The sequence below is a fragment of the Dreissena polymorpha genome, chromosome 15 (assembly GCF_020536995.1).
Source record: "Dreissena polymorpha isolate Duluth1 chromosome 15, UMN_Dpol_1.0, whole genome shotgun sequence".
Classification (NCBI taxonomy): domain Eukaryota; kingdom Metazoa; phylum Mollusca; class Bivalvia; order Myida; family Dreissenidae; genus Dreissena; species Dreissena polymorpha.
In genome coordinates this window covers 62,224,183-62,236,536 of record NC_068369.1, presented here as the reverse complement: position 1 = coordinate 62,236,536, position 12,354 = coordinate 62,224,183, and the positions used below count along the sequence as shown (strand labels likewise).

Here is a 12,354-nt window from a genome sequence, read left to right as displayed (position 1 = left end):
GGAGAAGTTGGACAACAGTGGAAAAACACTGGGATCATGGTGCAAGAGAGATACCGGCAATGAGTTTGCAAGATATTGTACTGTCTGAATGAAGTCCATCTTGTAGTAATTCTGGTGCTAATCAACTTATAAGTCATGCAGATGGATAAAAACACAGGGAAAACATGAAATACATGCATGATAATTCACAAAAGCGTTTGTTTGGAAGTGCCCAAAAGCCAAGCAGCTCTCAGGGTTGTGGGGATAAATCTATCTGTATGCAAGTACATCCATCACACAAGGAACAGGTACAAAAGGCTGAAATCTTCTGGGCCCTTAAGGTAGCTTCAAGTGGGTATCCATACAGAACATGTGATGGCACTCCTGCTCTGTTTCAAGCTATGTTTCCTGGACCTGTGTCTAAAAAATAAGTATTATGTATTCCTACTTTTGAGGGAAAAGTTCCTACTTTTTCCTACTTTTTTCCTACTTTTCTTGCAAAAGTAGTTCCTATTTTTTCCTACTTTTTGAAAAAAGGTCACTTGACAGCCTGTCATTACTGTAATTGAACTTGTGTAAGTGATGACTGTAAGTGCACCTGTGTAAGTCATGACTTAAAGTGCAACTTTGTAAGTCATTTCCATAAGTTCTCGTGTGTAAGTCATGACATGAAGTGCACTTGTGTAAGTCATGACATGAAGTGCACCTGTGTAAGTCATGACATGAAGTGCACCTGTGTAAGTCATGGCATGAAGTGCACCTGTGTTAGTCATGACATGAAGTGCACCTGTGTAAGTCATGACATGAAGTGCACCTGTGTAACTCATTACCTTTTTTTTTCACTGGACACAAACATAATCTGTTAATACACAGCTAAATGACTCATTTTTCTGTTATGTTAAAGGCAAGAAGTAGTGTTGATTAATTGGTTAATTTTAATCTTTCTGTAACACATCCACATCTAGTTATGTAATGAAAGCAAACACACAGGAACACTCACTTTATCAACGTTAGTTGTATGCCAAATATTTTCAAGAAATGTTGATAATACAAAGTTAACAATTGAACCACAAATTGTACAAGCACATGTAGTTATATTGTTTTGTAATAGAATTTTTATTACATTTTATTACTTGTGTTTAAGCAGTTTTAAAGGTCAGATTTTTTGTGTAAAGACATTAAAGCATGGTTGTTGTAGCTCTATATATATTTCATTCATTAAAAATAATGGTATTGGGCGTTTTTATTTTAGTGCAATCTAATATTTTATCATATAAAACATGACATCATTTAGCATATATATATAAGCATGTTGTTTGCATGAAGTTATTATATTAATGCACAAAAACCTTGAAAGGGGATTTTGAAATTTAAAGAGTGATGGATTTTGTTATTGCAACATACATTTTCGTTACTTGGTTTAACATAAGTAAATCTTTTTATTTCTTATGGTAAAACGTAATTGTCAAATTACATTTTTTATAGGACAATGTGATGGGCATCTGCGTTTTTTATATAACATCATAATAACAAAATGCTCTTGACTTCAGGCTGTTCTAAATGAGCGTTTTTCGCAGGGTTCCATCTCTGGTCTTTTATATTACATTGAATGTGAGAGTTTCAGTGCATTTTTATAAAACTTAAAGTCTGTACCCCTTAGTTCGCTACTAATTGATGTTGTGTGCATGTTTTTTACCTGATAGATTCACAGAGGTCAGCAATTCAATTGAAGAATGTGATGTGAGCAGACTTTTTAAACGCCTGCAGCCTGTTGCTGTTGTTGTTCAGACTATCCACTCCAACATTCAGTGTTCAAGATTCATAGCATGTATCACCTGATTGGTTTTAATGGCTTATGCTGCAGTTTTAATGAAAATTTTGCTATATCTATAATTTTATATTTTTGGTATTGAGCTAGAACCATCTGTTGTGGATAGAAAAATAAAATAAAATCATGGGTCAACAGTGTTGTTAATTTTTTATTTGAACAATTTTGAACAACATGCCTATGTCAGCATAAGAATAATTCACCACAAAGGAAATGTTATTACTAATAACATAAAAACTTGAGTCAATTAAGCCCAAGTCTCACTATTGCCGAAAGAGCTAACGCCGGTTTGCTAACGCCGGTCGACCGGAGAGAACTAGGATGATTCGTCGAACAAATTTAACGCGGTCACACTATTTTCCGGTGCTGCCCCGGTTGAAGCCGTGGAACAACCCGGCCGAGTCTCGGTAAACCCTGGACTAGCTACCGTTTATCCTGGTGAAGCCCTGGCAGAGCCCCAGTTGTCGCCGGTAATGCCCAGGTGGAGCCCCAGTGAAAGCCGGCAGAGTGACAGTTTACCGATGTACCTTAGCTATACTGGGACTCTGCTGGCATTTACCAGGGCTCCACCTGGGCACCACTTGCTACAACCGGGGCGTTGCCGTAGCTCTGCCGGTGTGTGTATGGGCCCCAGTGAAGCTACGATGCCGTCCCTGTTGTTCCCAGTGCCGCACCGGTTGTTGCCGGTCCTTCCTGGTGACTCCCGGTTCATCCCGGAGGTATTAAACATTTAACTACTTACCCGGTGGAGCCCGGGTTGTCCACGGTTCATCCTGGTTATCCCTGGTGGAGCCCCAGTTCATCCCGGTAGAGTCCCGGTTCATCCCGGTAGATCCCGGATCACGCACCAGGGCGCAACCAGCATCATAGTGAGACTGGGCCTTGAATGAGAAAACTGTTCAAAACAACCTGTATTTCTCACAAAATATATAATATTGATTTAATTTCACTGCACATTTAATTATTTTTATAAACATTAATTGATTGATTCATGTGTTTTATCAATTTTTAAACAAATACAACAGAATTTCACTTATGAAAATTAATAAAATGCATAAGTCATTTTTATTTTTACATGCCTTGCTTTATCTTGATTTTGTCCGAATTTACCCAAATGTTTTATTAGTTATAACTTAATAAAAATATAAAAAGAATAACATAGGTCACTAGGGCCGTTTGTTCACAACTGCAGATTTACTGCATGAATTAAAATACAATTTAAAAAATCGATCAAAACACATACTAGAACATGTATTGCTGTATGCCAATGAAAAAGTATATTAAAGTGTAAATGAAATCACACATTATGTGTAGCAAGATCTCTTGACCAATTTATTTTGGTATGCCAATGCAAAAGTAGATTTAAATTTAAATGAAAACACAAATTATGTGTAGCAAAATCGGTAAAATTAGGATAAAACAGCACACCCCCTCCATAAAAAAACAAACAAAAACGCAAAAGATGAATAGAATGCGTGTAAAGGGGCACATCAGCATTATTGTATTGTTATTCTTTGCATTACTTGATCAATGTATTGCTGTTTGCCAATGCAAATGTAGATTTAAATGATAGCTCACAGTATTAATAATGTGTATCGAGATCATTAAAGTTAGGTTAATTACATATCCAACGTAAAACAAGAGTTAGATGTACACATTACACTTAAATGGGCATATCAATGGAATTAGTTGGGATTCTTTACAAGACGTGACCAATTCATGGCATTCCATTTGTATGCATAAATATATTTATAAGCAGTAACAGATTATTGAAATTGCTATGAACATATGTATATAAAACATTTTTATGTTCACAGTTCGTGTACGATAAAAACATAATCCAACACAAGTTTGCATTTTATGAAAATTCTTACATACTACAAATATGTTTGCTTGTTAAAAGAGATATTACAGAAGGCAATTGTGATGTACATGTTAAACAAACATTCACTACCTACATGAACTTAGTTAACTATAATTAGTTTTCGAAAATATGATAATCTACAAGTCTTTGACTGTTCTGTAATAATACTTACATTAGTATTGATTTTTTATGTACAGTGACTCGCATTTTCTAAAGCAGCACTGAATGCGTTTGAAGGACGTGCGCGGAAGTTTATTTTTTACACATAGAATATGTTTGATAGTTTGTTAGAACCATATTTTGCTAATATAAAAATTAAATAAAAATCGTGGGTTAATTTTGTGGCTGGTGTTGTAATTATCCCCGCCGAAAAAAAATTCGGAGGGGATATAGTAATTGGTCTAGTCTGTCTGTGCGTCCGTCCAAACTTTGTTGGATTTACTTTTAACTTTAAACAGATGGCAACTAGGAAAAGTGCAGTGACCAAGAACAATAACTCTATCTACCTTAGTTTTTTAATTATCACCACTTTTATATAATTTCAAAGTAAATTATTGTCCGGAGCATAACTCTAAATCTACTGAAGGGATTTACTTGAAACTTAAAATATAAGCAGATGGCAAGTAGGATAAGTGCAGTGACTAACAAACATAACTCTATCTACCTTAGTTTTTTAATTATCTCCCTTTATTTAATTTCAAAGTAATTTTTTGTCTGGAGCATAACTCTAAATCTACTGAAGGGATTTACTTGAAACTTGAAATATGAACAGATTGCAAGTAGGAGAAGTGCAGTGACTAACAACCATAACTCTTTCTACCTTTTTTTTTAATTATCTCCCTTTATTTAATTTCAAAGTAATTTTTTGTCTGGAGCATAACTCTAAATCTACTGAAGGGATTTACTTTAAACTTGAAATATGAACAGATTGCAAGTAGGAGAAGTGCAGTGACTAACAACCATAACTCTATCTACCTTTGTTTTTTTAAATTATCTCCCTTTATTTAATTTCAAAGTAAATATTGTCTGGAGCATAACTCTAAATCTACTGAAGGGATTTACTTGAAACTTGAAATATAAACAGATTGCAAGTAGGAGAAGTGCAATGACTTAGAACCATAACTCTTATCTACCTTAATTTTTGTATTATCTCCCTTTATTTAATTTCAAAGTAAATTTTTGTCCGGAGCATAACTCTAAATCTACTGAAGGGGTTTAATTGAAACTTGAAATATAAACAGATGACACGTAGGAGAAGTGCAGTGACTAAGAACCATAACTCTATCTACCTTAGATATTTAATTATCTCCCTTTAATTAATTTCAAAGTAAATTTTTGTCCGGAGCATAACTCTAACTGTACTAATGGGATTTACTTTAAAATAGAAATATAAACAGATGGTAACTAGGATAAGTGCAGTGAACACGAACCATAACTCTTTCGGCCTTTGATTTTTAATTATCTCCCTTTATTTTTTATATTTTATTTATTTATAATTTTAAATTATATTTAATGTTATTTCATAGTAAATATTTTAGCTTTTCAATTTTTAATATCTCCCTGTATCTAATTTTACAATAATATTTTAATTTCAACACTGAAGTATTCACTGTAAAATGAAAAAAAATAGATGAGTTTAAGGAAAAATACAGTGATCAAGAACAGTAACTGTTTATATTCTTTTTAATTACCTCCCTTTCTTTCGTTTCCTTATATTTTATTCTCTACATCATAAATCCAACACAATATAACTAATTGATTATTGAAATATGAATAGTAACGCAGGTTCCATGTTTTACAAATATTATTCTACTCTCTAAATCAAATGTTGTCATACAGCAAACACATTTCGGCGGGGATTTGGCACTACTGTGACAAGCTCTTGTTTTGTATCGGGCCTTAAATAATAAGATTATTTCAACGTGCGGGTTCACCTCACAAATATGCCTTAAAGGATTAAATTGAGCACACAAGTGAGAAAATTGTTGCAAATAACGACATTCTCTGTGTATATCTATAACTATGGTTAACATTTATTTCATAAATCAAATGGATATCAACAACTGATATGTTTGGGATAAAAAATAAAATTAAAATAATCTCAATTTCACCTTTAAATACCTTCCCGCAAATAGATATCATCCAAACTTGCACACATTCATGGGTAATCAACAACAACAAAAAACAGATAGAAAAAACTAGGTCACTAGGATCGTTTGTTCACAATAACAATTCAAAACAAAACTCGCATTCAAACAATGAATGCTAAATCCAGAATACGAGCTTTATTAAGTTCTCGTATGCTACACGTGGTTTCATGTCGCGTCTTAAGAAGTCCAACGTGTCACAAAAACAAAAAGAAAGATTTAACTATATCAATGTTTCTTAAAATCAATTGCTAACCAATAATAAAGAAACAAAAAAATTAACTAAATTGGTCCGATCAAATTGGTCAGAGAGAACAAAATTTGCGAACAAAATTCGCATATATATATATATATATATATATATATATATATATATATATATATATATATGTGTGTGTGTATGCACGTGCGGAGAGATGAAACCCCACCCGCCCCACGTGGATAAATGATTTTAACCCCATCCAGACGTCGTGGATAAATGATTTTAATTCATCAGGTATTCTATGAAGTAAATGATCTCAAACAACACTTCATGGAAGTTTATATCTTAAGCTGTTGTCTGAGAAATTAAAATGACAAAAGTGTTCCGATTTATAGTTTAAGCATAACATTAAATGTTAACATGTATAAAGATTTTGATTATAGTGTATGTGTAATCAAATAATTTTTGATGACATGTTTCAAACATATGATGATTCAATACCAATTTATTCAAATCTAAGGAAAGCTATCTGTTTTGAACAAGAAGTATTTCTTGCGACACAAAGATTTACAATTGTTAGGATGTATCGACTTTTTTCCGTAACTAGATCATCCTCACCGTTAAAACAGGCAATAAAAACGGTTTGTGTTGTCTTAGGGATGATTGTAGATTCGTATTGTGTTGTTTAGAGGCTACACATTTTGTATCAATTTTTATTGTTTCATTATACGTTATTTCTTGATAGTATTCTCTTATTTGACATACATCCCGATTTTAAACGACTATCCGAAAGCATACACATCTTGCGCAACCAGTGTTATATTAAAAACTTTGTGTGAAACTAAACTGCCGCGTACGTCCTTAAGGGATTTCAAATTGTTTTAAAACTCGAATCTTTAGGAGTTATGATCGAAATATTTTCGTCTCAATGTGCTGAAGATCATTGCTTGCCATTAGAAATAGTGATTTTAAGGTGTTAAATTTCACTTCCATTGGTAGAATAATCGGTTATTTCTAGATGTGGTTTACTGATTTGTCAAAGAGTGTTGCAACAGATACACTGAAACGTTTGCTGGCTGTATTCGGTAACTAAGAAATGTTTGCTGGCTGTATTCGGTAACTGTTTGAATGTTGAACTCCACATAATGTTTGTTGTAGAATAAACGTTTCAATGCAACAGCTTATGCACCTTTGGTGATTAGTGTGTACTCGCTGAGAGCTCATGTCAGTTGTCAGTGCAGGCAGGGACCTATACATATGTTTGTATAGGTCCCTGGTGCAGGTCCCAGTTGCTTGGCTTGCTTCTCATTCAGATAGCTGATATAATAATATAATAATATGTCAGTTTTGAAAGTAGTCTCCTTAGGTTTTTGGCTTTTAATGCGTGTGCCTAACTATGAACATCAAATGTATTGAAGTATGCGTTAAACAGATCATCCATGCATGAGCCTATTATGTAATTGAAACCATTACATTTCAATTTAAAATCTGTTATATGAAATTGGCACTTAAATGAAAGACAACAAATTCTATCTAAAGACATTTGTGAATACTGGCCATACTGTGAATCTTCATAAGGCGCCTGCTCCTGTGTATCTCAAAGCATTGACAGTATTCAAAGGAATGAGACCAATTTGTGTTACGCAGTTTATACACTGTTGATTGTTGTTAAACTATTTTCTTGACATCACCAAACGTTTCTGTATGAAAGTATTCCCAAAGTTATCAGACATAAATTAAGGAGTAAATTTGATTTTTCACATTTGACATACAATTATTTTATTAAATTTTAAGAATGTAATTTTTGGTCTTTTTATGCTCCCGAAGGGTGGAATATAGTTTTTTAACTGTCCGTCAGCCTGTCCGTCCGAAAACTTAAACATTGCCCATAACTTTTCAATTATTATAGCAACTTGATATTTGGCATGCATGTGTATCTCGTGGAGCTTCACATTTTGAGTGGTGAAAGGTCATCCTTCAAGGTCAAAGGTCAAATATATGGCTTCAAAGCGGCGCAGAAGGACGGGGGGGGCATTGTGCTTCTGACAAACGCATCTCTTGTTGAAACTATTTTTGTTTTGCCCTGAGGATATGTTATGATATAATATTTATTGTAATACAGTGCATTTGGGTTTTTCAATTCTTTGTTTTCTTCAGGTCTATTGTAGCATCTCGATTTTTCTTGAGACTGGACAGAATATACTTAGTTGTTAGTATGTTATTTGAATGTTGTATTGTTCATTTCGATATATAATAATATGCATATGATCTATTATTTTGTATGTTTTGTTAAGAACGGGAAATGTCTTTTGTGTATTCAGTAAGTGTTGTAACTAATTAACTTCTACCATGTGTACACATTTGTGGTCATGCGGGGAATTAGTTTTGAATGGCAAACTTCAGGTTGAAATGACTGTGATTTCATATCCCCTCCATACTAGTTTCGCCGTGCCTTTGGCAGATTTTCATTTAACTTTGCTTGAATGGTAAGGTTCTATCGTAATGAATACTTATCGGAAATTATTATATATAAATATAATCATGATTTTTTTGAAATTATTATAAATTTATTACACATTTTTAAGTTAAAGTAATAATTGAAATTTGAAAAGTATTAATAAAATCTTTGGACATTATTATGTATAAATACAATAATTTAATTTTGGAAATTATTAATACATCTTTTTGTATACATCGAATTTTAGAAATTATTAATAAATTTTATATCATAACAGACAAAATTATATAAAGAAAATAGTTGAATTTGGAATTGTGAACACTATTAATATAATTTATATCGTTATAAAATTATTGAATTTTGGAAAATAATAAATAAATCTTTTATCATTACAGCCAATTTGGGAAATTATTTTAGATATTATAGTATAAATAAAATAAAAGTATATTTATAAAATAAATAAAGGCATTTTGATAAAATATTTTGTAAAACATCAAAAAGGGAAACTCAAATAGGTATACCTTAGCAAACACAAACATGCATGAGCATATGTTATTACGTTAAAAACCATCAATGTGACTACATATACCTTAGAAAACGCAATTATGCAGGCGCATATGTTACCATGTTCCAGACCAACAAAGTGACTTGCAACAGATGCTAAAATTATGAGTTACCGGTGTGCAAAAATGCTAACCTAATATGAATATACTTTGTGTATCAGACCAACTATATGACTTGTACCATGAACAAACATTCTCCTTAAGGCTGTTATACATAAAAATATGCTAAAATATTTAGTATACATAATAGTCACCAAAAATATTAATTATCAGAGTGCAATTTCATTTCTTCTAGAATTGTACGATAATCAACACCAACCATAATCTAATCTAATGTAGGACAATCTACTACGTGATTTAATTTTTAAAAATGCGAATCAGCCAACAAACATTGAGCACGGGCGAAGGCGGAGTTATATTTAACAACCAAAAATATAATAAAGATATGTTTGTTTGATGATCAGATAGCTTTCAGAAGTTGTAAATTTTATTAAAGTTACGCATAGTACATAGACAATGATTGGTATTTACAGAAATAAAACGATCAATAAATGTATATGTACAAATATATTTACAAAACATTGTACTACCCAGCCATATGAATGACTTACGAGTCCCTAAGTTGACATGTAAGGGTGTAGTCATACAATGAAATCAATCTAAGTGCAGGAAACGGTAAGGATAACGATTATAAAAATAAGAGTGACTTTGTTTTAAGTATTAACAAGGATAATTTAGATGAATTACTTATGTTAATTATGAAAAAGTGGACTTACAATCATATCGCAAGTTCATACAAAAATAAGTTATACTTTTTACATAGTTAGCATTACCCGGTATGTACATATTGGTGTGTTTTTACTGTTTGTTGGATATATATAAGCTGCCGTGCTTTTTATATAGCAATCTTGAATGAATAATGCAGATTTATAAATAAGTCTAAAAAAATTATCAGTCAGCAAATTTGCTATCCTCTCGCTATACGAAATGTTCGTTATGTTTGGTTTAATCTTTGAGACACAATTATAAAATTCTATCTTAAACAAAGATAGAATGGACATTAAAAAAAGAAATGGTATTCTGCTTCAACCTGATTGAGCTCTTTACACAGAAGGCACAGTCTTTCTTCGATCTTTAAGTTTCTAAACTTTCGGCTTCAATCCGCAGCGGCAAGTGCTTTGGTAGTTGCATAGACACATAATTTTCACATCCAAGCTCGTGTTTAATTTGCCGGCAAGTAATGAGCTTAGGTTGGGATACGAGATTTTAGTGCCTTTGGTCATCATACGTGCGTGTTAATATCTCCTGAGCATGGCACAAAACATGGTCCAGCGACATGTTGCGAATTGATTTAGACGTATACAGATTGAGTAAATTTAATTGTTCAAAAACACGTTGCACGTCAGAACACCACCCGTGGCTGTGTGCGTAATCCCACAAAAATACTTTCTTTGTAATTATATCATTTGGCATTTTGACGAGACGGTCCCATATGGTAGGGTGACATGCAGAGCTTTTAGAAACGGGGACCTGGACACAATGTTTCAGTTTGACGAATGGTCAAGTAGTGTGCTGAGATGTTCCATTTATAAATAAGAAATATATTTGTGAAGCCTCGCGTATTGCGAAAATGGGCCTTATGCCATTTGCAGAGAGCGTAGCTATAGCCCAGCTTGCGTATTTTGCAGTCTGGTCAGGAGATGCATAATGAAACCACGAAACCATGCGTGATTTATAGCCGACAGAACACTTGAGGTACGCTAGCCGAAGTGCCATAAGACGCATTTTCGCATGACGCGGCTCTGTAAGAGGTATTTGAATATGTGCATGAAAAAAATCTGCGTGTTAATCAAATTTTATAATACCATATATTCCGACAGTGAAAACAAGCTCATCATAAACCATATGTGAGGACTTTAGCGTAACAAAGTAAAGTATCAACAAAAAGAAATTAAATGTTATTAAATTAATTATTATATTAAATATTAGTATCTAATTCAAGAAGCAGTAGTAGTCGTTGTATTATTACAATCATTATTATTATTTATTTATTTTTAATATTATTTTTATAAGTATCATTTTTATAATTAGCATCATTAGTTGCAGCAGCTGTAAGTAGACGTTGAAAACTAGAACATTCCAGTCCAGTGTTTAATCAACGTGCAAGTCGATTCTTTGTAAAAGTTCCTAGTACCTACTGTGTGTGCTATTCGTATGATATTGTGTGCAATATATTTATGGAAAAAAACATGTTCATTAAAAAAAGGGTTTATTAAACATGTTGCAACTGTTATAAAGGGATACATATTTAAGTTATGGATTTCGATAGAGATAAATATTGTGTTAGTGTTCTATAGGTATAGAAGAGAAAATTTAATTGTTTATACTAACAATCTAATATTGATGGGATTTACGCAATGAACAATATTCACTCGTCAATGCCTTTCTTATATGGTGCATGAAATGAAATTGTCAGTCTAATATGGGGTGATGTATATCGTAAATGCATCATTAAATAGTATTATTTATGTTTCACGAAAGAACCCAAAATGCCTAACCGGCAACGGTTTGGGTACTCAAGCATGTTGGACAAAGTATTTAATAGATAATGTTCGCTCCCTATTTTAAAAACCTCTTTTTCCGATGATTTAAATAACTTACACTTTTGATTGAAAGTTATGTGGAGGAAATATCTTGCTAAAATGCATCCTGCTTCACCTCATCCAAACTTAAAACGTATACATTGCATATTTCCTTGTCCTAATATTACAATTGCCATATTACAATTACAGATAACATTGTCTAGCCTATAGCAAATTAATTAAATAAGTCGATCATATACAATTTTATTGAACAACAAACGCCATGACAATTAAACAGATTGCTGATTTATTTAAGTTTTTTGCGGTTTTGGATTTTTTTTACAAACAAGTTGTTATGATAAACAATCTATAAAGTGTTTTGTTGACACTGACCATTCGACTCTGAAAAACGACGAACTACATTTAAAATATTTTCTTGTATGCATTGTCTGCCTCCTTTTGTAACAAGTGTAATACGTTTTTATGATACATTTTTAAAGTGAATATGTAAATAAGTACGTTATTTCTGTTAGTATACAATGTCTGAAAAGTATTTATGTTAAGAACATATATATTAAAGGCTTAAAATATATTCAAATTAATGGAATTTATAAACTTTACACGCATTTTGAGACACAATCTGTATAAAAATGTGTTCGCAATATTTTGCTTCATTTGTGTTCCATACCAGGATTTAAACATTTGGATATTGTGGTGAATATAGATTGTGT

At 32.5% G+C, this 12,354-nt stretch overlaps 1 protein-coding gene across 1 annotated transcript in view; it reads left to right on the top strand.

Moving 5' to 3' along the window:
• The window catches only part of LOC127860407 (uncharacterized), a 97,260-nt gene extending 95,357 nt beyond the window's left edge, over positions 1-1,903 (top strand). Inside the window, exon 25 of the mRNA XM_052398467.1 lies at positions 1,683-1,903. The gene's annotated coding sequence lies outside the window, so the exon portion shown is untranslated. The remainder of the gene's footprint in view (positions 1-1,682) is intronic.
• Positions 1,904-12,354: the final 10,451 nt, after the last annotated feature.